Here is a 22,155-nt window from a genome sequence, read left to right on the forward strand (position 1 = left end):
ACAGAGACCTGGATTTAAAATGTAGTGCTACAGTTACTAGCTGGTGACCTTAGGCATGCTATTTAGCCTCCTTAAATTCTGCACACTTGGAAACACACCTGATGGTAAATGTGACAAACGCGAACTTATTATTTAAGAAAATAGTAGCTAGCTTTTCTCTGGGTTCTGAAAATCCTCTTTCCTGTGTATTCCTCTATATCTACTTTTTCAAGCAAAATGCCAAAAAGAACACCAGAATTGCAGTGTCCTTGTCAAAACACTTGGTAATTTTTTCCCTTGTCACACATACACCAATTTCTCAAAATCAACCATTTCTAATTCCACATGTGAGTTGTCTCTGTTGCATGACATACCAGAACAAAACTCTTGGGAATGCCAGCCTGCTCTTAGCCTTGAATGAGCTATCTGGAAATCCAGGGTCTCAGAAGGGCAGTTCTACTATGTCCACCGCAGACTCTGTGCCTCGTGGAGCTTACTCAGCACCACCCGAAGTTCTAAGGAAGCCTCGACAGCTGAACTATTCATGGTCAGAACTACCTGGTTCCTCAAGAACAAGCGCCCACCCTGGCCAACACCGTACAGGTGCTCAGACCTGCGGGTGTGATGATGGGGACATGACTGGAAAGGCTGTTTCTCTGATGATGGCCACCCAAGGGCACAGCTGTCTCCCTGGGGCCTAAGGATGGCCAGCAGCAGTGGCCAGGGAAATCAGCTGCAATCTGTGGCACAGACTCTTTTTTTAAGATTTATTTATGTTGAAAGTCAGAGTTACAGAGAGAGAGGGAGAGACTGAGAGAGGGGTCTGGCATCTACTGGTTCACTCCCCAGATGGACGTTAACAGCCAAGGCTGGTCCAGGCTGAAGCCAGCAGCTAGGAGCTTCTTCTGGGTCTCCCATGTGGGTACAGGGGCCCAAGCACTTGAGTCATCTTCTGCTGCTCTTCCCAGGCCATTAGCAAGCAGGTGGCTTGGAAATAGAGCATTGGGGACATAAGCTGTGCCCAGAGGAGATGCCAGTGTCACAGGCGGCAGCTTTACCTGCTATGCCACAGTGCCAGCCTGCCGCAGCCTATTAAGGGACATATCCTGGAAGCTGAGTCACACTTCCTCCAGCAGCGGTTACCAAAAGGGCCCTTATGTTGAATCTTTGATGCTCTCTGTGACCCTAGCTGGAAGATGGCAGCACCACAGTGGGACAGGCAGCTGGTCTAATACTCAGCATCTCCTTTTTACATAATAATAGGTAAGGACATGTCCTGGTCCCATTTAGGTGGCTGTGGCCATGTGATTTAGTCCTGGAATACAAATGGAAAGGATATATTCAACCCAGAATAGCACCCTTAAAGGATAGGACCTTGACCTCCATGTATCTCCCTCTCCACTGCTGAGATGGGGTGTGGCTCCATGTGAAACATTTGTGATCAGACAAGCAAGGGATACCTGTGAAACATCAAGATATAAGGAGAGGGGCTAGCATTGTAGTGCAGCAGGCTAACCCACCACTGCGATACTGGCATCCCATACTGTAGTGCTGGTTCAAGAACCAGCCACTCCACATCTGATTGAGCTTCCTGTTAATATGCCCGGGAAGGCAGAATCTGTGGGGGAGACTGGGATGGAGTTCCTGAACTCAGCCTTGCCCAACCCTGATCATTTGGGGAATGAACCAGAGATTGGAAGATTCTCAATCTCTTTCTCTTCATTGCTCTGCCTTTTATTCAAATAAATCTCAGAAAAAGTCCTAAGGAAGCCAAGCCCTCCACATCACAGACCCACATGATTGTGTCCAGGAAAGAAAGAGTGTTGTTTTGTGTTTAAGTCACCACTGTGTTTGGGGGTGGAGGTTGTAGAGAGGAGGTACAGGGTACAGAGGTGTTTGAGCTCAGAGCCTACCTCTCAAGTCACATCAGGCAGAGCTCCCACCCTGGAGCAGAGCCTTGCATATCAAGTGGAGGTGGGGGAAGGAAAAGTACCAATAGACTACATAGGCTCATTTTTCCTGGCACACCAACTTAAAGATTTTGGATTAAAAAGAAATGTTATTGGGGCCGGCGCTGTGCACAGCGGGTAAAGCCGCCACCTGCAGTGTTGGCGGCATCCCATATGGGTGCTGGTTCTAATCCCGGCTGCTCCACTTCCAATTCAGCTCCCTGCTAATGCCCTGGGAAAGCAGTAGAAGATGGCCCAAGTCCTTGGGCCCCTGTACCCACATGGGAGACCTGGAGGAAGCTCCTAGATCCTGGCTTCAGATTGGCACAGCTCGGGCCAGTGCTGCCAATTCGGGAGTGAACCAGCAGATGGAAGACATCTCTTTCTCTCTCTCTTTCTCTCTCTCTCTCTCTCTCCCCTCCTCCCTCCCTCTTTCTCTCTCTCTCTGCCTCTCCTTCTCTCTGTGTAACTCTGACCTTATATGAACTTATATTGTAACTTATATTAACACCAACAAGAATACAGAGTCAAAGGAAAAAAATTGTGTGATTTTTAAAGTTAAAATACAGGTTGAGCCTCCCTGATCCAAAATTTTTTTTTTTTTTTTTTTGACAGGCAGAGTGGACAGTGAGAGAGAGACAGAGAGAAAGGTCTTCCTTTTGCCGTTGGTTCACCCTCCAATGGCCACCGTGGCCGGCGCGCTGCGGCCAGCGCACCGCGCTGATCCGATGGCAGGAGCCAGGAGCCAGGTGCTTTTCCTGGTCTCCCATGGGGTGCAGGGCCCAAGCACCTGGGCCATCCTCCACTGCACTCCCTGGCCACAGCAGAGGGCTGGCCTGGAAGAGGGGCAACCGGGACAGAATCCGGCGTCCCGACCGGGAGTAGAACCCGGTGTGCCGGCGCCGCTAGGCGGAGGATTAGCCTAGTGAGCCGCGGCGCCGGCCCCAAAATTCTGAAATCTGAAATGCTCCAAAATGCAAAACTTTGTGAATGTTCCACTCTGTCACATATTTGTCCAATTAGTACATTGATATATTGGATATATATCCTTTTGGATACACACACACATACACACACATTTTTGGATGGTATTGGGGCTAAAGATGCTGTAGGCCTGATCTTGGAAGGCACTGGGATAGTAGGAATCATAAGCCTGTAGCAATGACATCCAAGTGGAATTAATGCCCCGAAAGGCCACTCGTGACCTGATTACCCATAGGTGGACCCACCCCACAGGTTACACAGAAAGCCCAAACAGCTTTCCATGCTTTGCTATTAGATATGATGCTATCGTCTGAGTATCTGTCACCTTTAAAACTCATGCTGACATTTAATTGCCATTGTAATGGTCTTTGGAAGTAGGACCTTTAAGAGGAGTGTTGGTCCTGAGGGTTCCACCATCAGGAGTGAATGAATGCCCTTATCTTGCCCCCCACCCACCTTCTCTCTCCATCTCTTTGCCCTTCTGCCACGTGATGACACAGCAAGAAGGCTGTGTCAGAGGCTTGCCAGATGTTAGTACCTTGATATTGGCTGTTTTAGTCTCCAGAACTGTGAGCCAATACATTTCTTTAATTATAAATTGCCCAGTGTGGTATTCTGCTAAAGCAGCACAAAACACACTAAGACATTTGAAGACACAATTCCAGATCGTCAGCCTCCATCAGGAATGCCTCCAGCTTGAACAACTGATACAGAAAAGAGAAATACATAATCAAAGGAACAAAGAAACACAATGAAAAACCAAAATCAGCGGAAACATACAAAGCAGAGGGTAGGAGTTCACATTTTAAAACTTCCATACTATAATTAGTATTCTCAGAAAAGCAGCAAAAGAGAATACATTAGAAAAATCTTGGAAATTAAAATAATACAAATTTTAAAAGTATATAAATTAAATGCACTTTAATATAAGTAATATAAAGTAACATAATAAAAATCTGCATGTACTTTAGATTATAATGCTAAAAAATCATAACTAGAACAAAAGGCAAACTGGGAAAAAATTAATATGTAAATTTCAGACTCAACATCTGAAAAGCAGGGATTTTATAAGAAATGAAAGGAGAAAACGTGTGAAATCATTTAAAAAAACGTTTCCCAAACTGTGGCATATGAGACTCAGTATTAAAGTTAATGAAGATCCACCTATCTTGAGGTTTCATAACATTAGGGACAAAGAGAAGATCCCAAGAGCTTCTGGTAGTGATGGGGGATAGAGGAGGTCCAGGAGCACAGCCAGAAAAAGAAAAGTCAGCTCAGCATCAGACTTCCCAGTGACAGCACTGGGCATTCAAGGTCAGTGGTAGGATGCCTACAAGATTCTTAGTGAAAATAGCTGTCAATTTAGACCATAAGATCCAGCTAAACTAACTTTCAATTTTGAGAACAAACTAAATAGTATATTTCAGACACTGCAGGACACAGAATTTTACTTCTATGCATTCTTTCCAAAAAAAGATATTGGGGAAACAACATGCCCCTCCTCTGAGTTCCAGACTTATTTCAGCCAACTTGATATTTCCAAATGAATGTTTAATAAACATTTCTAAATTAACAAGCCCAAAACAATTCTTCATTTTACCCTCACTTCTGCTATTTCCACAACCTTCCACTCCTCAGTAAATAGGAAATCTTGGAGTCAAGTTTTGTTTCTCTTATACCCATGTCTATTCTGGCAGCAAAGCCTACAGACTCTACTTTTAAGAGATATTCAGATTCTAACCAGTTCTCATGGCCTCTATTACTATAATCCAAAGCCACCTGCATGTGCCACTTGACTTATTCTAACAGGTTGCTAATCAGACTCCATGCTTCCATTATTGTCTCCTACAGTCTAGTGAAGTCAAAACTATTTTCACAAGACTATTAAACATTATTTTACTTCTTAACTCATTTTCTGGCAAGTACAGTGAATTTTTGTGCAGGCTACATGATGTGGTAGTGAACAGACTGAATGCCAGATGTTAAAGAGATTTTTAAGAGCTTTAAAACATTGCTATCTTGTCATTTTTTTTGTTTAGAAAATAAAATTATTTTCATAAAAATACATTATTTGTGTTAACATGCAGTGGCCTTATCACTGTTATTGTAAGTAAACTAAAAATACATTTCAAATTTCTACTATGGTAAATATCTATGGATATAACCAACATGAAGCTCCCTGGGATCTTCAATAATTTTTTTAAGAGTAAAAAGGCTTGAGACAAAGGTTGTTTAATGGCTGCTCTATAATGCAGCCAGAGTAATTTTTTCATAATTCAAATAAGATAAAGATTCTCCTTTGTTCAGCACCTGCTAATGGATTCTCATTTAGAGGTGGATAAAGACACTGCATGAGTCTTTTCTTGGTGAGCTCTGCTCTCCCCATGCCTCAGTGCCCTCCACCAACCATCTCCATGGTTGCTGCCCCTCTCCTCCCTCAGATATGAGCAGTTCCTTTCCTCTGGATTGTAGCCTTCTGAGTCAGATTTTTAATTGTGTCTTTTTTCCAGACATCTAAATACTTACAAATATTTCCCCAATCTTCCAAGAAAATACTACCCTGTATATCTCTGCCACTTGAACATTTGTTCACCCTGGCCCATCTGTAAGTCCTCAGGGACAATGACTGTTGTTTTAATCCCCTCAAAGGCTACCAGATCTGATGGTTTGCTCCCAGTGTGGTCTTACATTATAAACACACAACTGATTTGGAGGGGTTATCTAGCTAAACATTCAGGCACCACAGTCCAACATCCACAGCAGAGAGCTCCAATGAGGCTACTTTAACAAGGTTAGAGAAAATGTGTATGAAAAAAAAAAAAAAAAACTATGCATGGATTTCAAAAGTTTTTGCACCACAATAAAAACGTATATTTAAATTTCATTTTTCCTAGAACTTTTTTTTTTTTATTATTTGACAGGGAGAGTTAGTGAGAGAGAGACAGAGAGACAGAGAGAGAGGTCTTCCCTACATTGGTTCAGCTCCCAAATGGCCGCTACGGCCGGCGTGCTGCGCTGATTTGAAGCCAGGAGCCACATGCTTCCTCCCAGTCTCCCATGTGGGTGCAGGGCCCAAGCACTTGGGCCATCCTCCACTGCCTTCCTGGGCCACAGCAGAGAGCTGGACTGGAAGAGGAGCAACTGGGACAGAATCCGGGGTGCTGGCGCCGCAAGGCGGAGGATTAGCCTAGTGAGCTGCGGTGCTGGCCTTTCCTAGAACTTTTTGAAACATGCTTGTATTACTAAGATCTCCTAAAGATTCAAACTCTATGAAAAATTGTGAAAGGTTGTTACTTAGTGTCTGAAAACTCCTTTAAAATTTGGAACTACTCACTGTGCAGATTAAACTTTTATCTCTTTTCAAAAGAGACGTACAAGTGCTGTTCACACTCAGTTGAAGATGGCTTCATACCCCTGGAAGTACTTACTCATCTTTTCCCTTGACCTCTTCATCTTAACGGAAATATCTCAATTCCTTTTATCTTTTCCACATAGATGATATTTTTCAATGCTCTAATCCTCTCTATGATGCTCTTCTGAATCATGTCCACGTTTAGTTGGGTGGTCTTAAATTAAACAAGCTATAAGAATTAGTGTGGCAGCAAAAGATTCCTAACATGTACTTTTTTTTTTTTTTTTTACTGCATCCCAGTGTTTGCTTTAAAAATATACTACTACAGGGGTGGGCGTTTGGCATAGATGCCGCTTGGACGTCCACATTCCACATCAGCGTGTTTGGGTTCGAGACTTGGCTCCATTCCCGGTTCCAGCTTCCCGCTAATGTGCACCCTGGGAGGCAGCAGCAGGTGGTTGGTTCCTGTCACCTGTGTAGGAGACCTGGATTGAATTCCTGGCTCTTAGTTTTGGCCTGGCCCACCACTGGTTATCACAGGCATTTGGGGACTGAGCCATTAGATGGAGCATTGATATCTCTCTCTCTTTAAAATACATAAATAAAATATACTAGAATGTTGCCTGGTAAAAGAAAAACTGTCCCAAACTTGTTTGTATGATGTTACTTTGAACCTCCTCCCTGAAAGAAATCAGGAATAAAATGTTTAAGTAATAGATTCTCATGAACTTTAATGACAGTAAAACTTATTCTGGGAAGTTAGTTACTACCCACACAGTACAACGGCTGTCAAAAAAGAGTTTAGTGATCTTTAACCAAGTATTATTCTTCTGGTGCCAAATCTAATGATGTTCTTTTCTTTTTTTTTTTTAATTTTTTTTTTTGACAGGCAGAGTGGACAGTGAGAGAGAGAGACAGAGAGAAAGGTCTTCCTTTGCCATTGGTTCACCCTCCAATGGCCACCGCGGCCGGCGCGCTGCGACCGGCGCACTGTGCTGATCCAAAGGCAGGAGCCAGGTGCTTTTCCTGGTCTCCCATGGGGTGCAGGGCCCAAGCACTTGGGCCATCCTCCACTGCACTCCCTGGCCATAGCAGAGAGCTGAGCTGGAAGAGGAGCAACCGGGACAGAATCTGGCACCCCGACCGGGACTAGAACCCGGTGTGCCGGCACCACTAGGCGGATTAGCCTGTTGAGCCGCGGTGCTGGCCCTAATGATGTTCTAAGCATTATCTTTTGCTCTAAATAGATAATATCCTTATACAAAGCCAATCTCTGAATTAGCCTACTAGAGAGCTTTTCCTTACAGCAAGTTTGCTATAAAACTTTTATACATATTAATAACTAAATTGTTTGTCAGTTTTTAAAATGCAGGTATCAGCAATGTATTTTTGTCAACTTTTTTGTAATACAGGTATGAGTAACTTTTTTCCTTTGAAGGAAGAGACAGTAAATGCTTAAGCTTCATAAGTGCACATGTGCTGTATGCTACTTTTTTCAGTAGCTGTATGCTATTCTTCAAAAACGTAAAAACAATCTCAGCAAGTGGGCCATACAGAAGACCAAATGATCTGAGCCAGTTTGTCCAACCTGTTGTGAAGGTCTTGGAAGGCCCATGGAGATCTGCTAACCTCAAGAGAGCAGAATGGTTGGCGGCCTGGATCACGGAACTTCATAGCACGTATGCTACTGAAATCCAAGGTGTTCCTGTCTGGTCCGTGGCTTTTTCACTGAGGGCAATTTTCACACTTGAATGTCAAAGCCTGAAGGCCACTGAGGGGACTCTGTTCTATTGGGCTTAAGGTGACTTGCCATGTAAGTTAGAGTCTGGAGAGCTGTTTGGGTCTTAAGAATTGGTTGAACCTGGATTTGGAGTTAAAACTGAACACAGCAGTACACAGCACTATTTCTGTATGTGAAGGAGGTAAGCATGGAAGTCAAATATAGATCCCAGAATCTCTGTCCTGGATTTTAAGTGTGAGGACTTCCAAGGTCAGTGTTGTATATTTGATACATTTCATGGACAATTGTTTATTATGCTTATATTACTAGGAAATAACCAAAGCCCTTAGAAAGGTAGCCTAGGGCGAGCACGCATACATTGTTTTAAAAAGTATCAAAAACCAGAAGAGGTAAAGGAAGAGCAGCCTATCTTTTCAATGTAATACTGAAAAAGAATTTAACTGTCTCACCCAGGAATTACTGAGAGAAAATATGCCCTTTTTTTGACTTGTTAATTATAGATTAAATTACAGACTTGTAGATTTTTGGCCAGTAGGAAAGAAAACTCAACAGGTTATGGTTTTCATTTCTCTGGTACATTTCTTAGTTTTATATCTAACCAAGTAATGTTATTTTAACATTCTTTTAAAAATAATTCCTTGAATACTCTTTGAACAAATTTTGCCATCCTGCTGGCTCCTTCATTTACGAGTTAAATAAATCTTTGACATGTTTATTCTATATTTGTACAAAAGTCATGTTTAACTTTTTGAAAATTATCCTTTGACAACATTCACAGAAGTCTAAAGTTAGTTTATGTTTGGCCTGCAGTGGGTTTGATTTTGTATATATTTGCATCTGTATTTGCATTTTGTCTGTATGAGAGCTCTTCAAAAAAACTCACGAAAAATGCATACTGTAAAAAAATTATGCATAGATTTTTAAAAATATTGGCACCCAAAAAACTTCTTTTAAATTCCATTTTCTTACACACTTTTGGAAGTACCCTTAAACATAGGGATTAAGGATTTCTGTACATAAGTGGTTATTTATAGAGTTCTGGCTTTATACATACATATACACATACATACATACAGCTATCTGGTCAGCTTTCAGCAGCTCTTTGGATAATTCTGAACTAGAGGTTTAAATCCAAAATTTAAGGTTTTGTTTTTTTTTACTAGCAATTTAATTTGTAAACAACTAAGAGTAAATTACACAAAATGTGAAGTTCAATCGATATTCCTGATAACAATACCTGGACAAATTAAACAATTTTGTTACATTTCATTAAAAAGATGAGTAAATGTCTTAGTACTGATTTTATTCTGGTTTGGGATATGATGCAAAAATCAAACCTCATTTACATCAAAATATCAAACACAGTCACCATATGACTCAGCAATTCCACTTTCATACATATTTATCCAAGAGAAATGAAAACATATGTCCACACAAAAAAATGTTCACAAATAGCTCCAAAGTGGAAACAACCTAATTGTCAATCAACTGATGAATGGATAAACAAAGTATGGCCTGTCCATGCAATGGAATATTATTTCACAATGAAAAGAAATACAATATGATACATACTACAATGTGGATGAGACTCACCTATATGCTCAGGACAAGCAGCTAGTCACACACGCAAAATGACCACATTGCCTGATACCATTTACATGACTCTCCAGAGTAGGCAGAAAATCAAACAGCAGCTGCCTGGAGCTTGGGAGAAGTGGAGAATATGTTGAGATTAGGGCAGGGGTAGCTAATGAGTACAGGTTTCTGTATGAGATGAAGAAAATGTTCTAAAATCAGATTATGGTGATGGTTGTACAATTCTATATTTAAAATTTTTGAATATACTGTTAACAAATGTCATAGAATGCAAACTGTGTATTAGTAAATGTCAAGATATGCTCATATTTTAGCTTGTATAATTAGTTCATACATTGTCACTCATGCTATCTGTTCTCTGAGAGGATACTATTTTATTGGAAGATGCTAACTTCCTTATATTTGTCTCATAGATCAGATAGGTAATCGTTATTTAAACTAAAAATCTGAGATTGTGGATGTGCACAACAACATCAAATTAAAACCAGTGTCTCTTTCTTTGGTGGCTGTTAATTTTAGCTAATGCTATGGTAGAGTGAATAATGGAATGCTGTATTTCTAAGTTTTGTTTTTATTAAAACATTTATTTGTTTGAAGGCAGAGTTACAGAGAGAGAGATACAGGGAGAAAGATCTTTCATTTGTTGGTTCACTCCCCTACTGGCAGCAACAGCTGGGACTGAGCTGGGCAGGAGTTTTCATCTGGGTATTCCATGTGGGTGTAGAGCCAGAAGCTTGGGCCAACTTTTGCTGCTTTCCTAAGTGTGTTAGCAGAGAGCTGGATCAAAAGTGGAGCAGCTCATATGGGATGCCAGTGTCAGGCAGCAGCTTAACCTGCTACACCACAATGCTGGCCCCTCTCATAAGTTTTTAATATGAAGTGATTATGTCATTTTTAAGTCACGATATAAATTGTAATTCAAAATAATTAATTTTAAGACAAAGACTAATATTAAAATCAGGCAATTAATTGGCAAAATAATTATACAATCATTTGAACCTGTGAATCATAAAACACATATGCATAGTTTGTTGTTCATAACACTTAAATAAGAGCATAATCACTGTTTTACAATATACTTTCAACATTGCTTTTTTTAAAATTTTAAAAGCTGAAATTTAACATTTTAAAAATTACCATATACCATTATTTGGCCTATGTGATTTACATGAAAATACATCAAGACAAAATTAATTATTTTTAAAGTAATCAAGTAGAATAGGTAATTAAATAAAGAAAAATTATTTTAGATATGGTCTTCTCTATTTAAATTTTAAGGAATTTTATTTGAGAGGCAGAGAACAGGGAAACAGATCCCATCTATTGGCTTCACTCCTTATTTTGCTATCTCCAATTTGCTGTTAAGCTCATCCCATGGATTTCTCATTCCAGAATTTCTTTGTTGTTGTAGTTTCTATTTCTTTGGTGAGAGATCTTATTTGTACATCCATTATGACTATATTTCTTATACATAACTGTAACAGCAATTTAAAATCATTTTTTACTAATTCTCACACTTGGATAGTCTTGGAGCTAATTTTTAATGACTATTCTTCATGTGATTAGTGGTTAGACTTTCCTGTGTATTTTCATGTCTAAAAATTTGATTTTACACTAGCTATTGTGGATGAGGTGTTACAGAAATTGTGAAGCTTGTTTTCTTCATCTGAAAGGCTTGAGTTTAGTTTTGGCAGGCCATTAACTTGCTTATAATGAAACTGAAGTCTGTGTCACCTAAGGTGGGCAGCTTGTGAAACAGCTGTGTAGGTCATCCCGGCTTCCACCTGCTGTTGTCAGAGAAGCTCCGTGGATTCTCACCTCCCATGAGCAGTTCTTGGGTCAAGCAAAGGTTTAGAAAAAGTTCATATAGGTAGATTTGAGGGCTCTCCATTTGATGTAACTTTCTTGTCCCAAAGATTCCCCTCTCACCTTCCAGCTGCTGTGGAAGGCTTCACACGGCAAACTGACTTTTCAACTGTGGTGTCTGGGATGAGATTCAGCAGCTCTGGATCACAGGATCTGGATGACCTTTCAAGATCAAGGCCATAATTCAAACTCATCCACTGCATTGGATGAGACAGTTCCTTCCAAGTTCCTACTTGCTTTTGATCACCTGCTCATGCCTTCAGATATCTGGGTTTTATGTTTGACTCAGAGTTTGTAATGTTACATTCTTGAGAGTTAATTGATACAAGCTATTCCATTATTTATATTTCATTTTTTGAAAGGTCTTCAGTAAAGCCCCTTTTTTCCTTCTTAGATGATCTCTAAACCCTAATATATCAGGTTACTTCAGCGCATTTGTGACATATCTTTATTAACAAACCTCTAAAAGTAAAAGACTTCTAGGGGCTGGTACTGTGGCATCTTGGGTAAAGCCACCACCTGTGGTGCCAGCATCCCATATTGGCACAGTTTCTAGCCCCAGCTGCTCCATTTCCAATCTAGCTCTTTGCTAATGAGTCTGGGAAAGCAGCTGAAGATGGCCCCTGCTACCATGTTGGGAGATCTGGAAGAAGTTCCTGGGTTCTGGCTTCAGTATGGCCCAGCCCTGGCCATTGCAGCAGTTTGGGGAGTGAATCAGTGGTTGGAAGATCTCTCTCTCTCTCTCTCTCTCTCTCTCTCTCTCTAACTCTGCCTTTCAAATAAGTAAGTAAATAAGTCTTTAAAAAAAACTAAAAGTCTTCCAACTTAAACATCTCTTGATTATTGGTGATGCATGCAGCTACATCATAATTTCAATCTCTGGTTGGTATATTATCAAATAATACTGCAAATGTCAGAAACCCAGTTTTAGAAGTAGAGGGATTTCTACTCCGCAGGAGCACACTCTTTAGAACTCTGGAACTCATAAAATTTCCAGTATTTCTCACCACAAAGGAAAACATCTTGTATGAAATGAACATAGGAGAAGCTGTAGGTACTATTAGAGATACTCGGGAGAATGTAAAGATAAATCTTTCTCTTTTTTGACAGGCAAAGTGGACAGTGAGAGAGAGAGACAGAGGGAAAGTCTCCCTTTGCCTTTGGTTCACCCTCAATGGCCGCTGCGGCTGGTGCGCTGTGGCCAGCACACCGCGCTGATCCGATGGCAGGAGCCAGGTGCTTCTCCTGGTCTCCCAGGGGGTGCAGGGCCCAAGCTCTTGGGCCACCTTCCACTGCACTCCCGGGCCACAGCAGAGAGCTGGCCTTGGAGAGGGGCAACCGGGACAGAATCCAGCGCCCTGACCTGGACTAGAACCTGGTGTGCCAGCGGCGCTAGGCGGAGGATTAGCCTAGTGAGCTGTGGCGCCGGGCCAAGATAAATCTTTCAACAACTGGAGTTTAAGGGGGGGTAAATTTAGAGAAATAACTGGCTTTAGATAAACTTTATTTATCCTAACTGTACCTAAAAACAATAAAAACTTACTTGTAGAGAACTCCACAGTCATGGAATCTATGATTTTCTAGAAAATGGGTCACATTTTATGTTTGCCTAGCACACAAAACTATGCAGAACAGCAGTCATTATCATGCTAAGACCCTTTACTGCTCTTGGTCATGTGTCTCTATGCCCAGCTTCACTCAGAATCTGTCTGCACCAGCATCTGGCCTACACCAGTTAGGACAACCAGGTCACACATCAGGGAACCTGTGTTCAATACCCAGTTCTGGCTCTTGATTCCACCTTTCTGTTAATTCAGACACTGGGACACAGTGGTGATGGCTGGGTTTCTATCACTCACAGGAGAGACCTGGATTGAGTACCTGGCTACCAGCTTCAGCCTTACCCAAATCCAGTCACTGCAGGCATTTGACGGTGAACTAGTGGATGAGAGTGTTCTTGTGCACACACTCTCTCACACACACAATAAATATTTTTAAAAGAAGGATTTTCTTCTTCCTATCACTATATAGTTATTTAAGCCTAATTTGTAACATGCTGTGCCTGAGTGTCACATTTAGATATGAATTGCCTTTGAAATTAGAATTTCACTACTGAGGGACAAATGCTACTTTTATAAATGTGATGGAACCTATGATGTTGTCCCTGGGTACTAGTCTGGTGCCTATTCTATGTACCAGATAATCTCAATTTTTCAGGCAGTAAAGAATATAATTTCCTAGCAAGATAAGAATCTCAGGAAAAAATAAGGTCACCCCCTCAAAAAAAAAAAAAAAAAAAGAGAGAGAGATCCCACAGTTACAACTACTATAGGCAAAATCTGATGAGGCAAATCACAAATTTCTTGGGTTTGGCATTGGAGTAGATAAGCTGAGAGGGCAAAAAGACTATTTCTAACCTGAAGAAGCAAGCAAAAGTACAATTCTAAGGATTTTACAAAGCCTCCATAATATCATATGGTAGTGAACTAGACCACACAATATAGTTTAAATGGCTTAATAAACATCTCTTTGTTTCTTTTAAAATAAAACATGCTGAATAAGATGAATAAAATATAAAATCCTTATACTATATGAAATAGATAACACTGAAACACTGTTGGTTTAGATTATGCTTTGAAGGTTTTTCTTAATGTAGAAAATAAGTACACACTATTCGCAGTGTTTACACAGTTATTGCTGTTAGTAGAGACCGTGAATGTAAAGTACTTACATAAATGAAGTAATCTAAAAAGTGAATGAATGTTTAACAAATTCACTGAACTTAATACAAAAATAGAATGGGATGCCTGGATATTTCCTTGACTAAGACGATTTGCAAAGATAGTCTAAACTGAGTGCCTTTAAAAAAAAAAAAAAGTAATCAAACTTGATCTGAGGCAGAACCTGTTTGCAAGTAGAATTCACAATCATCTTCTGTGGAGAAATCAGACTTGCTGATAAAAAGTTTAAGCAATTTTCTGACTAACTGTAATGGGAATAAGCCTTGTTCTTGGAATCAGTTCCCTAACCATCTAGTTGACTGTCAGCTATGCGTACTCAAAGTCTAGAGACCTTGAACTCACATTTTTAATCTAGCCTACCAATATCTAGCCACTTATACCTTTACTTAGTGTCTCTAAGAATGAATTTTTATATACACCTACCTGAAATCTTCTCTATATAATGGTAAAATACAATTTTGACATGATTATTTGTGCAAAAAGTGGTTTTTCGCCTTATACTCTACGAGTTATTTATCATGATCTCCTTAGGAATAGCTTTATTTTTGTTCTGATGGCATATAATTTTTCTTTATCTTGCATTTCATTCAATATTAATTCAGAAAATATTTATTGATCTTTTGCTAGATGTTGTACACTTCTAAATACTGGTGATACAGCAAAGAACACAACAAAACAAATACCTAATAGATTTGTATAGTTTGCTTGCTTGTTACTTTTTCTTCAAGGTACCTCTTAGTACTTTCTTTCATTGAATTTAATTCCTTGACTTTCTACTATTACCTCTCATTTTAATTTAATTTTGCTAGACTCATTTCAAAGCCTTGCTTCAACACCAAGGCACTATATGCATCATGGAGTCACTTATATAAACATCAGGTATATGTTTTCTATTATGTTTCCATACCCTTAAATAAAATGCTGAAGCACTCACTAGCTCCTCAACTGATAACCACTTTCTGGTTACAATGATCCACATAGCTGTGCATGAACTAGGAAGTTATGTGTTCTAGACAGTATTCCCTAACTTTACTGATAAGTACATTACACCGGACATTGCTAATGTCAAAGGAGATAATTTAAATCAATCTGACAATGTCTTCCAAATGAAGCCACTCTCATAGTTATTTTTAAGGGTGTTATTAACTAAATAATCTACTACAGTATTTGTCTACAAGTTGTATTTATAGATTATATCTTTCCTATCTGCAAAAAGATTTTCAATCATGTTTCTAAGTTTTATAAGCTTCAAAGACATGAGAAAGACTAATTAGTAATTTTTATTGATTTTGACAAATTCTCAAAAAAACACAGTGTGAACTCACAGGATCCATAAGTTTTGATGTATTTAGCTTATTCAGCGACTTTTTCCTAGGATTTACTTTGATGCCCTGGCCTCATATTTTATATGCTTACTCCTAAGTTATAATTAGTTACGTGCTTTCTGCTAATTTCCAATCACATAAAGATATATTTACATATAAAAGTAAATACAAGTATTTTATGTCCCCATTAAGAAGAATGATTTATAATTACCCAAGTCTGATCAGAAGAATTTAAAATAATGGAACAATTGGATAGACTTCAGGATAGTAGGTAAAAAATGCTACCATAACATAAACCATTAAATCTTTCTAACATGACTATTTCTTGTGTGTATTGTCCCAGTTACTTTATGAGGGATGTAGATATAGCAGACACCAACACAGATGTGGCCTTTGCCCACAGAGGAGTTTTACTGTCACTCCAAAAATTAGATAGACAGAAAAGAAGTTGAAAAAGAAACTTAATGGGGCTGGTGCAGTGGCACAGTAGGTTAATCCTCTGCCTGTGGCATCGGCATCCTATATGGGCACCAGAGCTAGTCCAGGCTGCTCCTCTTCAGATCCAGCTCTCTGCTGTGGCCTGGGAAAGCAGTGGAAGATGGCCCAAGTCCTTGAGCCCCTGCACCCATGTGGGAGACTGGAAGAAGCTCCTGGCTCTTGGCTTCGGATCAGCGCAGCTCTGGCCATTGCGGCCAATTGGGAAGTGAACCAGTGGACAGAAGACCTCTCTCGCTGTCTCTCCCTCCCACTGTCTGTAACTCTACCTCTCAAATAAATAAAATCTTTTAAAAAAATGAAAAACAAACTTATTTTTGGAGGTTTGAGGGTAGAGGAAAGGGCGAACAATGTGGTTAAAATAAGCTGGAGGAGGGGCTGGCGCCATGGCTCACTTGGTTAATCCTCCACCTGCGGCACTGGGTTCTAGTCCCAATTGCTCCTCTTCCAGTCCAGCTGTCTGCTGTGGCCCGGGAGTGCAGTGGAGGATGGCCCAAGTGCTTGGGCCCCTGCACCCGCATAGGAGACCAGGAGGAAGCACCTGGCTCCTGGCTTCGGATTGGCACAGTGCTGGCCGTGGCGGTCATTTGGGGAGTGAACCAACGGAAGGAAGACCTTTCTCTCTGTCTCTCTCTCTCATTGTCTATAACTCTACCTGACAAATAAATTTAAAAAAAAAAAAAAAAGCTGGAGGAGGTGAGGGATGAGTTGTCTGGGGGCAAGGAGCAAGGCAGGGCATGACAGACTCCAGATGCTGCAGGAAGCTGAGGTGTAAAGAAGGTGTGACCTGGTCTGCTGGTCCTTGCTGCTCCCAAAATCAGACCTCAGGAGCCCTGGCTTGTGTTCCTTGGGGAATCTGAGTAAGGAGCTGAATAGAAAATAAACAAGAGCGACTTCAGGGGCCTCACTTCCCCTCCCCAAATAACCTACTTGCTGTGAAGTGAAATCTCTTTGAGATAGAGCACAATGTTTCATAAATGTAAATAAGTGGTTTTTACTACTATGCCTGTAATATAGACAATTTATGCTCACATATATCTGACCAGTCACAAGAATGAATGGCTAATATCAGAGCATTCTCAGTGTCACGGGATTAAATAACGGGTGTTGAGCATCTGAAGGCAACAGAGGGCTTCCCACTTTGGAAACAAAGGGATGTGGGGAGAGGAAGCTTTGGGAAACAACTTTAGAAATTTAAGAGTTTTGTCAATGTAACTTGAGACAAGTAGGAGTCTTCCAATTTTTATGTATACATTTCAGGTTCTGAGTGAAACATGTCTTCTTTATAGAAGAAAAATTAAGCAACCTAATTCCAGAGGATTCATAAATGAAGGTCTCCTATGCATTCACATAAAATAAATTGGTTTATTGACTGTTTTTCATTTCTTCTTTACTCACATATGGCCCTTTTGTGATGCTACACTATGTGTTTTAAATAGAGGGAAATAGTACAGAAAGCAATATATAATCATGCCACACTGTGTTTCTTTTTTTTTTTTGACAGGCAGAGTGGACAGTGAGAGAGAGAGACAGAGAGAAAGGTCTTCCTTTGCCGTTGGTTCACCCTCCAATGGCCACCGCGGCCGGCGCGCTGCGGCCGGTGCACCGCGCTGATCCGATGGCAGGAGCCAGGTGCTTTTCCTGGTCTCCCATGTGGGTGCAGGGCCCAAGCACTTGGGCCATCCTCCACTGCACTCCCTGGCCACAGCAGAGAGCTGGCCTGGAAGAGGGGCAACCGGGACAGAATCCGCGCCCCGACTGGGACTAGAACCCGGTGTTCTGGCGCCGCACGGCGGAGGATTATCCTATTGAACCATGGCACCGGCCCACACTGTGTTTCTAATAGGGAGAAATCTTGCCCCTAGCGAAAATTGGGAAGCTGGGGTAAAAACAACCTTGAATCTATGGTTTGAATAATTGCCTGCCAACTGGCAGTAGTTCATAAACAGACAGACCAAGTGTCTGTGGTATTACAACTTATCAGCTTGCAGACTGAGGGTGTTAATGAACCAAGGTTGGAGAAGCATTCCTCTAGGAGCCTCATTTTGTCTTCTCTAGTGCTTCAATGCCTTGGGCTGTCTTTTGATTTAGCCAAACTAACTTTCCTTCTTGCTCTGCCTTCAAATTTACTCTGGTATGGCAGCTTTTGCTCTTTTGGGTCCTTGCAAAGATTCTCTAAAGAATCTATAGTTCTCCTGAATTCCTTCAACTCAAAACATTTTAGGCATCTGGAAGGCTTTCATTGTTGCCCTAAGCTTTAAAATGTTTTTCTTAAAATTGATTTTTGAGGCCGGCGCCACGGCTCACTAGGCTAATCCTCCGCCTAGCGGCGTCGGCACACCGCGTTCTACTCCCGGTCGGGGCGCCGGATTCTGTCCCGGTTGCCCCTCTTCCAGGCCAGCTCTCTGCTGTGGCCAGGGAGTGCAGTGGAGGATGGCCCAGGTGCTTGGGCCCTGCACCCCATGGGAGACCAGGAAAAGCACCTGGCTCCTGGCTCCTGCCATCGGATCAGCGCGGTGCGCCGGCCGCAGCGTGCCGGCCGCGGTGGCCATTGAAGGGTGAACCAACGGCAAAGGAAGACCTTTCTCTCTGTCTCTCTCTCTCACTGTCCACTCTGCCTGTCAAAATAAATAAATAAATAAATAAATAAATAAATAAATATAAAAAAATAAATAAAAATAAAAATAATTGATTTTTGAATTTGTCAGTTCTTCCTTTTCTTTTATGAATCCTCATTTTTGGATTCCTTATCACCATTTCTCTACTCAATTAGATACACCATTGACTAGAGAAATACATGTTTAAAGAACGTCCATTCAACACCAGAAAATGATCCTTACATTTATTTATTCCTAAGACTTGTGACAACGTGTTACACCTCTAGGTACATAGTCTCGGGGGTTATCTGTTTCATGTCTGATTTTAGGAAAGAGTTTAGTAGTTCTCTATCTTTTTATGATAAGGAAATTATGACTACTATCGCATTACCCTCTTGTCTTTCTGTGCTAGGCTCTGGGAGTAGATGGAAGTACAGTGATATCTTAAGATGTTCAAGTTCACATTCCTTTCACTCTTGTCGAATATTTTGACCCCACAGTTGAGTTCCTATTTCTACAGGCCATTAGTGACGAATATCTAGCTGGCTTCAATCACACATTGTAACAGTCATGCTTCATTTCTTTTGCTGCTTCATTTTTGTTTTTTCCTACTCCTCCTATTTGCGGTAACACTGCCGGGGACTTTCACTTGCGCTTTTCATTTTCACTTTTCATTGCAGCCTCCCACTGTGCCATGATTAGTCCTAGCTCCTAACAAGGGGCTTTGAAATTTTTTGCTCCTGAACTCAACCTCTCTGAGAGACGTCTTCCTTCTCAAATAAAGTCTCTTCCTAGTTAAAAAAAATCCATTTGGACTATCACTTCATCTAAAATGCCAAATACTGCTGATGTGCTCAATATATTTGCAAGTTACTGAAGTTATTATATCACCACTGGAACAATTTATTAATGAGACATGGCTGCCTTACATGGTGCTAATGGCCAAAGCTTTAAGAATTACGGTCTCTCAGTAAATTTCATGCAAGCTAAACTGGCAGGGAAGGTTAGAATGAACAAGTCTCAAAATAATAAAGAAGGTGCCAGTAACAATCATGTAATAGAGACAAATAACATGGGTGTCTTTCCTAATTATTTTAAGAACATCTTTCAGAGTATCTGACTTGTCTTTCATTCATGAAACAGAATCATGTACGTGTTATCCAAAGCAAAGAATATCAAGAAATAGAAAAATATTTACAGCTTTCATAGTATATTATGAGAAGACCACAAAAATAAAATATGTTAAAGCAGTGGATGTACATGTTGTCTAAGTTATAAATGAACTGACAAAGGATTTAGAGGGGGGCATATGGACTCAGGAAGGAAATGGCATTTAGGCTAGGCCTTGAAGGAGATACAGAATTTCAGCTGGTAGGAGCTTGATCAAGAGAAAGGAATGTGGTGGGGAGATAACAGTATTATCATGGTGTCCTGTGTGATAAGCAAGACTGAGTGATCAAGAGAGGCAGAAAACAGGAAAGTGTGTTAGCCAAAAATACAAATTCCAATCCATTGAAATACTTCTAGTTAGTTTGTTCCAAGAATTATGCAGAGAAGGGGATAGGCAAAACTACAAAAGGTGAGTACATGTTTCCAAGTCAAGACTTCAAAAAGATAAAGATGCTAAAAACTGGATTAGTCCTTTGGATTCCTGTATGAGGAATGAATCAGTGAAGGCACTGACTAATCACTGGGTGCCTGTAAAGTATGCATAAAGTGAAACACAGCAGAAATCTCAAGCACTGCTGGCACACAGTGGTATCAGTCCTTACTCAGCCCTCAGCAGGCGTCAGGAGCTGCGCAAAAAGATCCCCCAGGCAGGCTTTATTAACCTCGTTACATACGAGGAAACTGGGACTCAGGGAAGCTCCATAATGTGAGCTCACTTGAACTTCTACTGGATAGTACAGGCAGACTTTGATGCCAGTCAGTCATTACGGTAAGTCAACAATAAATGTGTGTAGGTGAAAAAATCTGTGGATAATGGTAAAAAGTATGCCGGTAAGAATGAGGAGGCGTCTCATTCAGCTACTAGTGTTGTTGATGGTCTTCCACAAGTCACAAACACTGAGCTTCTTTCTTCTTTTGTAAAATATGTTTGGCACCATCCACCTTAGGGATTTGTAGTAAGAATCTCAGATAATGTGTTAGGGACCTGGAGCAGCTAAACCATATTACAGCAACATGCCAGACCAAATCATTAACATGATGCTTGGCAAAACAAATATAGTTCCTACCTCATTTCATTAAGTTTTAAAAGCTTACTTAGTTACGTACTTTATTTATTTGAAGGAGAGAGAGAAAGAGAGCAAGCAAGCGAGCACTCATCTGCCAGTTTATTCCCCAAATGCCTACAACTGAATGGACTGGTGTGGGACAAGAACAAAACTAGGAGGCAGCAACACAAAGCAGGTCTCCCCTATGAGTGACAGGAACCCAAACAATTGAGCCATCACTGCTGTCTCCCAGGGTCTGCAGGAAGAGAGAGTGAAGAGTTAGAGCCAGGTATTGCATGCAAAACCCAGATATTTTGATATGGAATGCAGTGTCTTAACCACTAGGCTAAGCATTTCATTTTAGACTTGGGCTACAGGTAACAATGATATTAAAATACTACTACTACAGACTGTTAAAAATCATACGAAATTTGGTAAAAATTGGACCTTTGGAGTAGAAATGTTTTCAACTTCAAAATACTTTCAAAATATAAAAATGGGACAGGAGTTGGTGCAACAGTTAACATACAGCTTGGGATACCAGCATCCCATATCAGAGTGCCTAGATTCTAGTCTTGATCCTGCTTCCGATTCCAGCTTCCTGCCAGTGTGCACCTTGGATGGCAGCAGGTGATGGCTCAAGTACTTGGATTCCTGCCACTCACCAGGGTGACCCAGATTGAGTTCTGGGCTCCTGGCTTCAGCCTGACTCAGCCCTGGCTGTTGTGGGTATTTGGTGAGTGAGCCAGTGGATGGAAGTGCTCCCTCTTTGTGTCTCTTTCTCCCTTCCCTCCCACCGGCCCCCATCTTTCAAATATAGAAAAATAATTAGCAATAAAAGATATATTTCATTAGTGGAAAAGTAATAATTTCCTTTACAGCTCCTAATGCATTTTTCTCACTAAAAGCATTCCCTTTAAAAACACATTTCATTAAATAAAGAGCAAATGCAATCTGAGAAAGAAGACACTGGTACTATTAACAAAGGCTTTGAAAATTCTACTAATATGAAACTTGTTAAATGTGCTTGCTACCTCTGATATCATCACTGGGTTGTGGGACCTATCTGTGGTCAAATCTATTGTGCGAATGGTAGAAAATATTCACCCTTGCAAAACTACTCCCCCCTTCCCTCAAAGGAGACAAATCAACCCCAAGAGGGGATTTAAGTTGCTCACCCCAAAGCAAAGCAAGTCAAAGTTACACAAGAAATTTGGATATCATAGATTAGAAGTGTATGAATCTAATCTGTGGTCTTTGTCCACACATCCAACAGGGTTGACGATTCTAAACAATTTTTGTCAAGTTCAGATT

The 22,155-nt window shown here is 40.7% G+C and overlaps 1 protein-coding gene across 5 annotated transcripts in view; it reads right to left on the bottom strand.

The window, feature by feature from the left end:
- The window catches only part of LRRC8C (leucine rich repeat containing 8 VRAC subunit C), a 111,569-nt gene that overhangs the window by 71,249 nt on the left and 18,165 nt on the right, over nt 1-22,155 (bottom strand). For 3 of the 5 annotated variants that reach the window (XM_051856269.2, XM_051856270.2, XM_008264914.4), the window contains one exon: nt 9,599-9,709. The exons of the other annotated variants lie outside the window; for them this stretch is intronic. The gene's annotated coding sequence lies outside the window, so the exon portion shown is untranslated. The remainder of the gene's footprint in view (nt 1-9,598; nt 9,710-22,155) is intronic. 5 annotated transcript variants of the gene reach the window in all.

This window comes from Oryctolagus cuniculus, chromosome 7, assembly GCF_964237555.1.
Source record: "Oryctolagus cuniculus chromosome 7, mOryCun1.1, whole genome shotgun sequence".
Lineage (NCBI taxonomy): Eukaryota > Metazoa > Chordata > Mammalia > Lagomorpha > Leporidae > Oryctolagus > Oryctolagus cuniculus.